A 13,512-nucleotide genomic window follows, 5' to 3' on the forward strand; every position below is an offset into this window, starting at 1 on the left:
TGTGTGAGAGAGACGCTTAATAAACGCAGAGGGTTGTACAGATAATGGTTGGGCCATGAGTCGTGTTGTAGAACAGACAGTCGTTGGGCAGGGGGTGGGGGTGCAGGGGGTTCAGGTACCTAGTTCTTTGGAAGTTGCATCACTGCTAGACAGGATGGTTTTCAGACGGCATCTAGCAACATTGCCTTCATTGTTCACACCATTGAGTATAGGGGTTGGGACATCATGTTGAGGTTGTACAGGATGTTAGTGAGGCCACTTTCAGAGTACTGAGTACAGTTCTGGTGGCCCTGTAATAGGAAGAATACTGTTAGAGAGGGTTTAATAAAGATTTAACAGGATGTTGTAAGGACTGGAGGGTTTGAGTTATAAGGAGAGGCTGGGACTTGAGGAGCACATGAGGTTGGGGGTGACCTCATTGACATTGATAAAATCATGAGTGGAGGTAAGGTGAATAGAAAATGGCTCTTGCTTCGCGGCGGGGAGCTCAAAACTCGGAGGGTATTTTTTTAAATGTGAGGAGAGAGATTTAAAAGGAAGCGGAGGGGCAACATTTTGAAAAAGAGTGATTTGCATGTGGAATGAACTTGCTGAGGATGTGGTAGTTGCAGGTACAGTTACAACATTGAAACAGCATTTGGATGGGTACATGAATAGAAAGGTTTAGAGGGAAATGGGCCAAATGCAGGCAAGTGGGACTGGTTTAGTTTGGAATCTTGGTCGGCATGGACGAATTGGACCGAAGTGTCTGTTTCTGTGCTGTATACCTCTATTGAAACCAGTCGAATTCTGAAAGGGGCTTGACAAGATAGATGCAGATAAAATGCCCCTTTGTGGGGAGGGTCTCGAATTCCGACAATGTGGAAGCAGGCCATTCAGCCCAAATATTTCACTCTGGCCTCTGAACAGTATCCCACCCATACCCAACCCCTTTCTCAGTATTTCCCATGGCCAATCCACCCTAACCTATACATCCCTGGTCACTATGGGTAACTTAGCACGGCCAATTCTCCCTAACCTACACTCTATTCTGTAAATTACCTTCTCAAGAATGTAATTTAAGTGCAGAGCTTTTCTAAGTAAAATGTCAGTTTGACTCAACATTGGGACACAGACAGAATTCACACCTATTGTCTCTACTTATAAATAGGGCAACGTCTCTTCGAAATGTAGATTCATTTAGATATAACTGCGTTAGCTTACATATTAAGATATCCCTTTGAATGTGTCTCATCCCTTTGAAATGTAATCTCGTCCATCTACATCTCTGTATTTGCGGAAATACCCGTTAAAATGTCCATGTCCCTTTAAAATACAGATTTCCCCCTTTAGATATGAGGCCGTTCCGTTAGATGTCGGAATATCTGTTTAAATGGAGCGGTGAGCTTTCCCAATGCAGACAGGGCTCCTCGAAACGTGGCAGTGTCCCCCCCTGCAGCTGCAGAGCGAGACAGGAGAGTTTGTTTTTGTGAATGAGCAGTTGTAGCGCGAGGTGGCTGTTGCTTGGTGACGGTGAGGCTCCCCCGGCCCCGCCCATCCCCCCCGTGCAGACGTCACGCGGGGGTGAAGGCGGTTGGGAGGAGAAGTCGCTCGAGCGGGGAAGCGGCGGCCGTTAGGAAAATGGCGCCGTGCGGCCCGGGGCAGACCCCCGTCACTGGTCACCGCCGCCTTCCTGGCGCAGCTGCTGTGTCACGGCCACACCGGCCGGCTGTACAGCAGGCAGGAGCCGGTGACCATTCTGGAGGCGGATGGGGTTAAGGCCCTGCTTGGGAACTGGTCGGCCGCCTGGGTGGTGGAGTTCTACTGGTCGTGGGGCGGCCCCTGTGTCAACTATGGGGCCACCTGGAAGGTACTGGGCCCGGGAGGTGAAAGGTGAGGCAGGTTGTGGGGGGGACGGAGGGGAAGGAATGTGGGGCCTGTCCTGTCATAGTCACATTTTACACTCACTTTCCATCTGCTTTTACTGGCGCTTGTACTTTTTACCCTCACTGTTTTATTTAATCCTTGTGCTGTTTACCCTTTGCTGTTACTTGTACAATTGCTGAGGGTAGTGTGTAAAAAGTAGTGAAGGAGATTATGCACCAGCATATATATGTTCTTAGTCATTGAAGGGGCAGGACCTGTTGAGAATGGTTAGTAAAGTATGTGGTGAACTAAGCCTTGTTAACATGGAGATAGTTTGGTATTTGGAAAAATATACTTTTTTTATTATTTAGAATCATAAAGATGTACAGCACATGAACGCACCCATTTGGTCCAACCTGTCCATACCAACCAGATATCCTAAATTAATCTAGTCTCATTTGTCAGCACTTGGTACATATCCCTCTAAACCCTTCCTATTCATATACCCATCCAGATGCCTTTTAAATGCTGTAATTATACGGCCTCCATTACTTCCTCTCGCAGCTCATTCCATACGTGCACCATCCTCTGCATGGAAAAGTTGCCCCTTAGGAACCTTTAATATCTTTCTGCTCTCACCCTAAACCTATGCCCTTTAGTCGTGAACCTCACCCCTACTCTAGGGAAAAAACATTAAAAAAAAGTTGAGCAGCCAGACAAAAGCGATAAAATGTTGAGCCACATGGGGAAAAAGAACTGTGGCTTTATCCTTTATTTCTCCTCTTGGCATTTGAACATTTTAACATCTGTCAATAACACCAGCATCGCCACAGAGCACATTGTGCCTGCTCCTCGGTGTGAACAATAGCGCACCTGCTCGCTGGTGTCACCAGTACATTGTCCATGCTCCTCGCTGTCGGCAGAAAAGGAGACATCGCTTATCTCTGTTCCTAAAGGTCTTCCTACCAATGGAAACATCTTCCCAATGTCATTGCACTGTGGGGATGAAGTCCTAACCTGTCCAGTAATTTCTGGTGGGTGAGACTAGGCCTCAAGGTTAGAGGGAGTAGCTTTCAGACAGAGATGAGGAGGAACTGCTTTTCCCAGAGGGTCGTGAATCTATGGAATAGTCTAGATTAGAGTGGTGCTGGAAAAGCGCAGCAGGTCAGGCAGCATCTGGAGAGCAGGAAAATCGATGTTTCGGGCAAAAGCCCTTAATCAAAATCTAGGGAATACTCTGGCCAAAGAAGCAATAGAGGCAGCTTCATTAAGTATATTCAAGACACAGTTGGGTGGGATTTGGCCTGGTTGGGGAATTAAGGAGTTCCTTGTGACAGTGCAGGGAGGAGAAGATGAAACGATGGATAGATCAGCCATGATCTTAATGAATGACGGAGCAGGCTCACTTGTAGCAACTGGAGTGAATCCAGAGAGGGAGCAGACTTTGCGACCTCAGGTATGTGTCTTGGTTACCTGGGTGAGGAGAGACAGAAGTTCAGGTTGGGACTGTTTTCCGTAGTTTGCCAGAGTCTGAGGAGTGACCTTATACACTTGTATATCATCATGAGGGGCATGGATAGGGTAAATAGACGTATTTTCCTTTGGATGGGGCAGTCCAGTACTAGAGGGTAATAAATTTAGGATTGAGCATGTGGTGCTTCAGCAAGTCAGGCAGCATCCGAGGAGCAGGAAAATTGACGTTTCAGGGAAACTCCCTTCAGGGAAGTGTGTGTGTGTGAGTTTGTGTATAAGACTGTGCGCTGTGAGTGTGTATTTGCATGTGTGCCTGCTTGATAAAGTATGATTGTGATGGAGTATGAGTCTGTGAGAGTTTTGAGGGGCTGGTGTATGTGTATGTCTGAGAGAGAGCATGTGTGTATGAGAGGGGTATGGATATCAGTGAGGGATTGCGTTTTGCTAAAATAAAGGAGGGCAAGAGTTGAACAGGTAATGGTAGGGCCCTGGGTCATGTTGTAGAACAGAGACCTGGAGGTGTTCAGGTTCAGTGTTCTTGGAAGTTAAATCACTGGTAGACGGGGGTGAAGAAGGTGCTCAGCATACTTGCCTTCATTGTTCACATGCTGAGTACAGGAGTTGGGACATCATTAGATTAGATTATTTGGCCCATATTCCTCTGAACCTTTACTATTCATGTACTTATCCAAATGTCTTTTAAACCTTGTTACTCTACCTACATCCACCACCGTGTCTGGACATTGATTCCACACACAAACTACTCTTTAAAAAAAAAAGGCGCTACTCCAGTCTTTTGAAAATCTTTCTCCACTCACCTTCCTCATTTGCTCCCTAATCCTGAAACCCCCATCCTAGGGAAAGGACACCTGCGGTTCACCTCATCTACCCTCCATGATTTTATGAACCTCTTTTAAGGTCACCTCTCAACCTCATGTGTTCCAGTGAAAAAAGTCCCAGCCTATCCACCTAGCTGTAGGTATATTCATATCCAGTTATGAATTGTTCAATGCTGGTGCAGACTCGAAAGACCGAATGGCCTGCGTCTTGCTCCCAACTCTCTCCCTCTGTGTCCAGAACAGCAAGAGGCCCTAAGTCAGAGGAGCAGAAATTAGGCCATTCAGTCCATCACCCCATTCAATCGTGGCTGCTAGGTTTCTCAACCCCATTCTCCCCGTAACCCTCAATCCTCTTGATACTCAAGAACCTATCTGTCTCAGTTTTAAATATCCCCAGTGACCTGGCCTCCACAGCCTTCTATGGAAATAGATTCCACAGATTCACCGCTCTCTGGCTGAAGAAGTTTCTCCTTTCTAAAAGGACTTCCCTTTACTCGAAGCGCTGCCCCCTGGTCTGAGTCTGTCCTACCAATGGAAACATCTTCATAATGTCCACTCTGTCCGGGCTGTTCAGGATTATGTATGTTTCATTTAGAACCCCCCACCCCTCCCGAGTGTGGGCCTATTAATCAGCATGAACCAGACCCTTCAGGATGAGGTACAGCAGGGATTAGGTTCAGTAAACTGAGACTGGAGGGAGAGTGTGTGGGATGGAGATTTTCGGCTTCTAGAGAATGTGAGAGAAAAGTGAGTTTGCTATAAATTAGAATTGATCGGATGGGCCAAAGTGTGGTAGATGGAATTAAATTTTGAGAAATGTGAGTTGTTGCATTTTGGTCAAGCAATCCAGGCAGGACTGACACAGTTAAGGGGAGTGTTGCAGAACAAAGAGACCTTGGAGTGCAGGTTCCATAGTTCCTTGAAAGTGGAGTCTCAGGTGGACAGGATAGTGAATGAGGCATTTGGTAGGATGGCCTTTATTGGTCAGAGCATTGAGTAGATGAGTTGGGAGCTCATGTTGTGGCTGTCCAGGATGTTGGTTAAGCCAATTTTGGAATACTGCGTTCAGTTCTGGTCTCCCTGCTGTAGAAAAGCTGTTATGAAACTTTGAAAGGGATCAGAAAAGATTTGAGCTATAGGGAGAGGCTGAATAGGCCAGGGACATTTTCCATGGAGCATCAGAGGCTGAGGGGTAAACTTATAGACCTTTGTAATGGGCATGGATAGTGGGGGGGAAACCTAGGTCTTTTCCCCAGAGTAGGGGAGTCCAAGAAAACTAGAAGACATATGTTTGAGGTGAGGGCAGAATGATTTAACTGGGGTCTGAGGGGCAACCTTTTCACACAGAGGGTGGTGCATGTATGGCACGAACTGCCAGAGGAAGTGGTGGAGACTGGCACAATTACAACATTTAAAAGGCATGTGGATGTCGGTCTGTTCTCAGCTCTGCTGGATTTCTGTTGAAGCTTTGATTCCTCCCCCCACCCCCAAAAAAATAGGGCTCTCCCAAGGATTGGTATGGTGTCCTACTTGAGGAATTCTTTCTCTCTTACATTGAACTGTTAGTATACAGCTCTGATTTACAACAATATTTACGTCAACAGGATTAAAGCATCTGTTATCAAATTGGCATAGAGCTATACAGCACGGACATTGACTTTTTCTCTCTTTCATGCACAGACGCACATGACAAGTCCATGGGGGTGAATTTGTATTTGCAGAATGATATTTGCAGATGCATTCTATTTTGCTCAAAAAGTACACCATCTGTAAGCAGTCAATCCATGTAATATTTTGTAAATTCCACTTTGGAAATAGAACCAGTCTGACTCAAGACTGAGACACAGACAGACTCTGACCTCACACCTTTTATGCGTTGTGTGAACTGAGATGTCACATTTTGCGATAAAACCTCGAGTTATCTTGATAAGGTGCCTTGCAGGAAGGTCTGGGACTTACATGTGAATGATAGCTGCAACCCAGTCTAAAAGATGAAAAACTTGACAATCCAGGTTTGTTCAATATATCATTTCGGTGGCAGGACACTATAATGTTTTTCTATAAGTTGTGTCTTATGATCTTATTCTCCACAACTGCCTGATGAAGGATCAGCGCTCTGAAAGCGAGTGCTTCCAAATAAACCTGTTGAACACTCACCTGGTGTTGTGATTTTTAACTTTTGTCCAGGTTAGGATGGATTGACCATGCAGAGATGTGCAGGTTAGGTGCATTAATCAGGGGTTAAATGTAGAGGAATAGGTGTGGGTCTGATACCCTTCAGAGGGTTGGTGTGGATTTGTGGGGCTGAGTGGCCTGCTTTCACACTCTGGGGATTCTCTGAAGGGATTGGCACAAACTCATTTTTTTTTTTTGGCTTCCCAAAATCAGACCTCCTCACCTCTCAGCAGTATCCCAATGTTGTGAAAGATATTAACGTTCAGGTGGCGTTATCCAAAATTCAAAGAGATGTCAGTCTTGAATTTTTTGCTTTTCTGCCCCTGGAAGATCCTGAATCAGCACCTTCAGGGGAATTAGTTAGATCAGAGTGAGAACAGAGGGGGAGAGAGAGTGGGATGGTGCTTTCAATTTTGTGGAATAACAAAAGAAAAGAATATTCCGTAGAAAGTAGAATTCCTTGTTCAGAATTTCTACCCTGCACTGACAGTGATGACTTTTGTAATCTCTTTTTACGTTTCAGGATCTGAAGATGGAAGTTTCAAAATCAACAGATGAAGGCCTTATGCCCAAAACGTTGACACTCCTGCTCCTCGGATGCTGCCTGACCTGCTGTGCTTTTCCAGAGCCGCACTTTCTGACTCTGACTGACTCTCCAGCGTCTGCAGTCCTTACTTTGACGTCCATGTCTGAGAGTCATTCAATCTATCGGGACCGCAACAGTTTTCAACTATGATTCTGTGAGAAGGAGCAAAGCTTTTTGGTTCCTGTTTGGGTACGTTTTCAGCATCAGTGGGACTGGATGAGAGACCCTACCGTTGTAATGCACTGAGTGAGGAGCGTGTAACAGCTCTACGGTTTGGAAAGAGGAATTCACGGTGGAGAGAAGCTCCACATGCGTTTGTGCAGCTGAAGCTTCGGCCATGGAGAAACCCGAGGAATCCCGCCCCATGGAGAAACCATGGAAGTGTGGCGACTGTGGGAAAGGCTTGTTTCCCGTCTGCCCTGGAGACTCATCGGCGCAGTCACACTGGGGAGATGCCGTTCCCCTGCCCTGACTGCAGGAAGGGCTTCAGCGATTCCTCCAACCTCCAGACCCACCAGTGGATCCACATGGGGGAGAGGCCCTTAAGCTGCCCCGAGTGCGGGAAGGCCTTTACCCAGGCCGCCTCCTTGCTGACCTACCAGCATTGCAGGGGGATTGAAAGAAAGACGGCCGAGTGCCTTTACCAACTGGACTATTAACCCAGTTCCAGTGGCTCTCGAGTTCGATTCCCACCGCGACAGATGGTGGAATTGGAATTTGGTCAGAAATCTGGAGTTCAGAATCTAACGGTGAAACTATTGTCGGTGGGGTGGGGGTGGAAGAAAACCCCCATCTGATTCGCTCAGTTCTTTTTGAGGGAAGACTTGAGCAGTTATTAGAGCAGTCATCCCAGCTGCATCCTTTACCCGGTCTGGCCTACACGTGACCCCAGACCCACAGTAGTCTGGTTGACTCTACGCTGCTCATCCAACTTACTTGGATACAGGTTGAAATTGCTGAGTGAGGCAATACTTCCTCCAGGTTAAGGCTATACCAAGGATCCAATTACAAAGGGACAATTCAGTAGTGACCCATAATGAAGAAAGTGAGGGGTTGCACTTTGACCTTGAGCTGTTTTTAAAAAGTTGCTACTTTTTTTACGCCTTTCTGCTGGGAGATTCTGAAGCTGTAACAAAGTTGGGTCACAATAAAGATTACCTGAACTTCACACTGAGCTCAGACTCTCAATGAGAGCTTTAAACTGCAACAGGTTTTTGGTTTAAAACTGCTGATTTCTTACAGGAGAAAGTGAGAACTGCAGATGCTGGAGATCAGGGTTAAGATTAGAGTGGTGCTGGCAAAGTATTGCAGGTCAGGCAGCATCCGAGGAGCAGGAAAATCGACATTTCGGGTTTGCTCCAGACTCCACCCTCCTTACTGTGTCAACCATCTGTGAGTAGGGTACTCTCTTCACAACTCCTTTTCCATTTTTTTCATTCTGGGCTTCAATTTATGACTTGCAGCAACTGAAAGGAAAGAGAATGAATCCATGGAATGGACAGAATTGGGAAAAGTTTGTTTATTACAGAGTGTTTCATGTATTGAGTGAATGTAAAGAGGAAGTGGTGGATACATGTTATGATGCAACGTTTAAAAGACATGTGGATAAGTACATGAATAGGGAAGGTGTGGAGGTATATGGGCCAAACACTGGCAAGTGGCACTAGTTTAGTTTGAGAACATAGTCAGCATGGAATAGTTGGACTGAAGGGTCTGTTTCTGTGCTGTCTGACCGTAACTGTTCTGTCGTGGTCTTAAAACCATTTTCTTGCCTTCCACTTTAAATGTGGTTACTGTACCTGCATCCAACACATAAACCACAAAAAACCCTCATGCACACAACATAAAATCCACACTTTATTGTTCAAATATCAGATGAACTCAGCCTTGAATAAATTCAATGACTCCCTAACTGCAGGAAAACATCCCCACTTCTAATCTCAGTTCAGCCTGCTAATATACCAATTGCCTTGCTGCACCTGTCTGACAACTGGCATTGACTGATGTAGAAGGATGCCTCTAATCAAAGCACTGATCACAGGGTGGTCTGGTTTCAGGACCTGATTTCTCAATCCTCTGTTGATCTCCCTGTTCCCACAGACTAAGATGTTGGTCTGTTCTCAGCTCTGCTGGATTTCTGCTAAAGCTTTGACCCCGCCTTTTATAACTTCTGGAACGATAAAATATTCAGTCAAGACCCAAGCCACAATCTCCCAGCCTGTCAATTATCCTAATACAAGGTGTAGTCATAGCAGGGAATCAAACAAGAAAAATGAAACAAAATCATAAAGAGGTGCACGTGCTTAATGTTTGTTCATGAGGAAGTTAACCAGAAATAGGGGTCTCCCAGGAATCTTCCAGTGCCCTACTTGAGGAATTCTGTCACTCTTACACCTATTAGGATCCAGCAATGAATTACAACAACATTTACACCAACAGAAATAAAGCATCGGTTATCAAATAGAGATAAACAGCACGGAAATAGACTGTTTCTCTATCTCATGCACACACGAGATAGCTCATCCATGGGGGTGAGTTTGTGTTTGCAGCATGATGTTTGCAAATACATTCTACTTTGCAAGGTTTGTGAAGGTTTGTAGCTCAGGTTGAGGTTTAGGGTGTAGGCTTGCTCGCTGAGCTGTAGGTTTGATATCCAGACGTTTCATTACCTGGCTAGGTAACATCATCAGTGGCGACCTCCAAGTGAAGCGAAGCTGTTGTCTCCTGCTTTCTATTTGTTTGTCCTGGATAGGGTTCCTGGGGTTTGTGGTGATGTCATTTCCTGTTCATTTTCTGAGGGGTTGATAGATGGTATCTAGATCTATGTGTTTGTTTATGATGTTGTGGTTGGAGTGCCAGGCCTCTAGGAATTCTCTGGCATGTCTTTGCTTAGCCTGTCCCAGGATGGATGTTGTCCCAGTCGAAGTGGTGGTTTTTTTCATCTGTATGTAGGGCTACAAGGGATAGAGGGTCGTGTCTTTTTGTGGCTAGCTGGTGTTCGTGTATCCTGGTGGCTAACTTTCTTCCTGTTTGTCCTACGTAGTGTTTGTGGCAGTCCTTGCAAACCCCTGGAACCCCATTCAGGACAAACATAAATAGAAAGCAGGTGACAACAGCTTCGCTTCACTTGGAGGTCGCCACTGATGATGTTACCTAGCCAGGTAATGAAATGTCTCGATATCAAACCTACAGCTCAGCGAGCAAACCTGCACCCTAAACATTCTACTTTTGCTGAAAGACTGCACAATCCGCAGCAGTCAATACGTGTAATATATTGTAAATTCCATTTGGAAAATAGATAATGGGCCCCCTACTTTTTGGGTGTGAGCATAAGTGGTATAGTTAGTAAGTTTGCTGATGTCACCAAAATTGGAGGTGTAGTGGACAGCAAAGGAGGTTACCTCAGATTACAATGAGATCTTGATCAGATGGGCCAATGGGCTGAGAAGTGGCAAATGGAGTTTAACTTAGATAAATGTGAGGTGCTGTGTTTTGGGAAAGCAAATCTTAGCAGGACTTATACATTTAATGGTAAGGTCTTAGGGAGTGTTGCTGAACAAAGAGACCTTGGATTGCAAGATCATAGCTCCTTGAAAGTGGAGTCGCAGGTAGATAGGATAGTGAAGATGGTGTTTTGTATGCTTTCCTTTATTCGTCAGAATATTGAGTACAGGAGTTGGGAAGTCATGTTACTGCTGTACAGTTGGAATATTGCGTGCAATTCTGGTTTCCTTCCTATGAGAAAGATATGAAACTTAAGGGTTCAGAAAAGATTTACAAGGATGTTGCCAAGACTGGAGGATTTGAGCTATAGGGAGAGACAACAGGCTGGGACTGTTTTCCCTGGAGCGTCATAGGCCTAGTGGTGACCTTATAGAGGTTTATAAAATCATGAGGGGCATGGATAGAATAGATAGACAAAGTCTTTTCCTGGGATGGGAGAGTCCAGAACTAGAGGTCATAGGTTTAGGGTGAGAGGGGAAAGATATGAAAGAGACCTAAGGGGCAACCTTTTCATTTAGAGGGTGGTACGTATATGGAATGAGCTGCCAGAGGAAGTGGTGGAGGCTGCTACAATTGCAACAATTAAAAGGCAAATGGGGGGATATGGGCCCCATGCAGGTGGGACTAGATTGGGTTGGGATATCTGGTTTGCATATGCGAGTTGTCCAGGTTCAGGTGGATTGACAGTACTGAAATACCCATAGTGCTCAAGGATGTGCAGGTTAGGTGCATTAGTCAGGGGTAAATGTTGAGCAATAGGGGTAGGGGAATTGCATGGTGGGTTACCCTTTGGAGGATCGGTGTGTAGCCTTTGGGTCGAGTGGCCTGCTTCCACGCTGTGGGGAGCCTCTGAAGGGGAAGGGGTTTTTGTAAACTGTGCAAGGCAACGTAGGCGTCGTGCCCTGCCCCTTGCTCCTCCCTCTGTTGTTGAGCTGTCTAAAACACAGCTACTCTTTCTCTGCCCTTTTGCTGGGGGCATCTGAAGCTGTAACAATGTTGGGCCACAAAAAGGTAACCAGAACGTACTGCTGGGCTTAGGCTCTCATTGAAAGCTCCAAGCGGTTTTTGTTTTAAAGCTGCTCATTTCTTGCAGCCTCCTGCAATAAGTTTCCAAAGTAGTGTGTCAGATGGAGCAGTGAATGAGTAGCTGGTTTTGTTAGAAATTATAAACTTTTCAGGAGTGCAGGCACTGCATCGTTTCATCGGCAGTTTACTGGCAGCACCGGGAGGTATGGGCTGTGTTCATTAGAAAGAAGGTGGAGGTGCTGCTGTTGGACTAGGTGGGACATGGTTTAAAAATCACAACACCGGGTTATAGTCCAACAGTTTTATTTGGGAGCACTAGATTTTGGAGTGCTGCTCCTTCATCGGGTAGCTGTGGAGCAGGATCATAAGATGCAGAGTTAAGAGCAAAAGGTCACTGTCATGCAACAGATATGATATATTGACAAATGTAGATTGATGGTAAGTCTTTCATCTTTTAGAATGGGTTGCAGGTTTTAGTTCATTAATGTGTACATCGCAATACTACTATTAAGTCATGCTCAAGGTAACTTAAGGTTTTTTTTAAAAACAACAGATGACAGCTCAGCTCAGACAATGCATGAAAGGTGTGTCAGTATCCCAATCTTAAATCGGACTGGTTCTATTTCCAAACTAGGAATTTATAAGATATTACATGGATTGAATACCTGCATGTTGTATGCTTTTTGTGCGACATTGAATATATCTGCAAATACAATTCTGCAAATGCACCCTATCGTTGTGTGTGTGCACGTAAGGGTATGTGTGCACATGCTTTGTAAAGTGAGTGTGATGGAAGAGAGGCCTGAGAGACTCTGTGTATGTCTGAGAGAGAACGTGTGTATGAGAGAAGTATAGATAAAAGTGAGGGATTGCATTTTCCTAAAATAAGGAAGGGCAGGGCTTGTACAGAGGGATATGGAGGGCGGGGTTCAGGTACATACTTCATTGAAAGTTGCATCACTGGTTGAAAGGGTGCTTCAGAAGGCATTCAGCACACTTACCTTAATTGTTCACACCATTGAATAAAGGAGTTGGGACATCATGTTGAAGTTGTACAGGATGTTGGTGAAGTCACTTGTAGAGTACTGAGAACGCTTCTGGTGGCCCTGTAATATGAAGAATTCTACTAGAGAGGGTTCAGTAAAGGTTTACCAGGATGTTGTCAGGACTGGAGGGTTTGAGTTATAAGGAGAAGCTGAGGCTGTCTTCACTGGAGCACAGGAGGTTGAGGGGTAACCTCATTGATATAATCATGAGGGTTCTAAGTAACATGAACATCAAATAGCGAGGAGCCTGCACGGTTGTGTCAAGTGGGTGGGGGAGAAATTGTGTCATTTGGACACTTTAAATCCATCATGGAGCATATTGTGCATGTCAGGTAAGGTGCCAGAAGATTGGAGATTGGCTAACGTGGTGCCACTGTTTAAGAAGGGTGGTACGGACAAGCCAGGGAACTATAGACCAGTGTGCCTGACATCAGTGGTGGGCACATTGTTGGAGAGAATCCTGAGGGACAGAATGTACATGTATTTGAAAAAGCAAGGACTGATTAGGGATAGCCAACATGGCTTTGTGCTGGGAGATCATGTCTCTCAAACTTGATTGAGTTTTTTATGGAAGTAACGAAGAGGATTGAGGAAGGTAGAGCAATAATGTGATCTATATAGACTTCAATAAGGCGTTCGACAAGGTTCCCCATGGGAGACTGATAAGCAAGGTTAGATCTCAAAGAATACAGAGAGAACTAGCCATTTGGATACAGAACTGACTGAAAAGTAGAAGACAGAGGGTGGTGTGGAGGGTTATTTTTCAGACTGGAGGCCTGTGACCACTGGAGTGCCACAAGGATCGGTGCTGGGTCCTCTACTTTGTCATTTACATAAATGATTTGGATGCGAGCATAAGAGGTACAGTTAGTAAGTTTGCAGATGACACCAAAATTGGAGGTGTAGTGGACAGCGAAGGGGGTTACCTCAGATTATAACAGGACCGTGACCAGATAGGCCAATGGGCTGAGAAGTGGCAAACGGAGTTTAATTCAGATAAATGCGAGGTGCTGCATTT

General features: G+C 45.4%; 1 protein-coding gene and 1 long non-coding RNA gene across 2 annotated transcripts in view; one reads left to right on the forward strand and one right to left on the reverse strand.

Annotated features, from left to right (window-relative positions):
* LOC132807345 (zinc finger protein 850-like) overlaps positions 1-13,512 on the reverse strand; it is a 46,795-nt gene that overhangs the window by 13,502 nt on the left and 19,781 nt on the right. The gene's annotated exons all lie outside the window — the stretch shown is intronic.
* Positions 1,575-8,086, forward strand: LOC132807360 (uncharacterized). Its single transcript, XR_009641960.1, has 2 exons — positions 1,575-1,872; positions 6,856-8,086. It is a non-coding gene; the product is annotated as an uncharacterized LOC132807360 (long non-coding RNA).

The sequence above is a fragment of the Hemiscyllium ocellatum genome (genome assembly GCF_020745735.1).
Source record: "Hemiscyllium ocellatum isolate sHemOce1 chromosome 27 unlocalized genomic scaffold, sHemOce1.pat.X.cur. SUPER_27_unloc_15, whole genome shotgun sequence".
NCBI lineage: Eukaryota > Metazoa > Chordata > Chondrichthyes > Orectolobiformes > Hemiscylliidae > Hemiscyllium > Hemiscyllium ocellatum.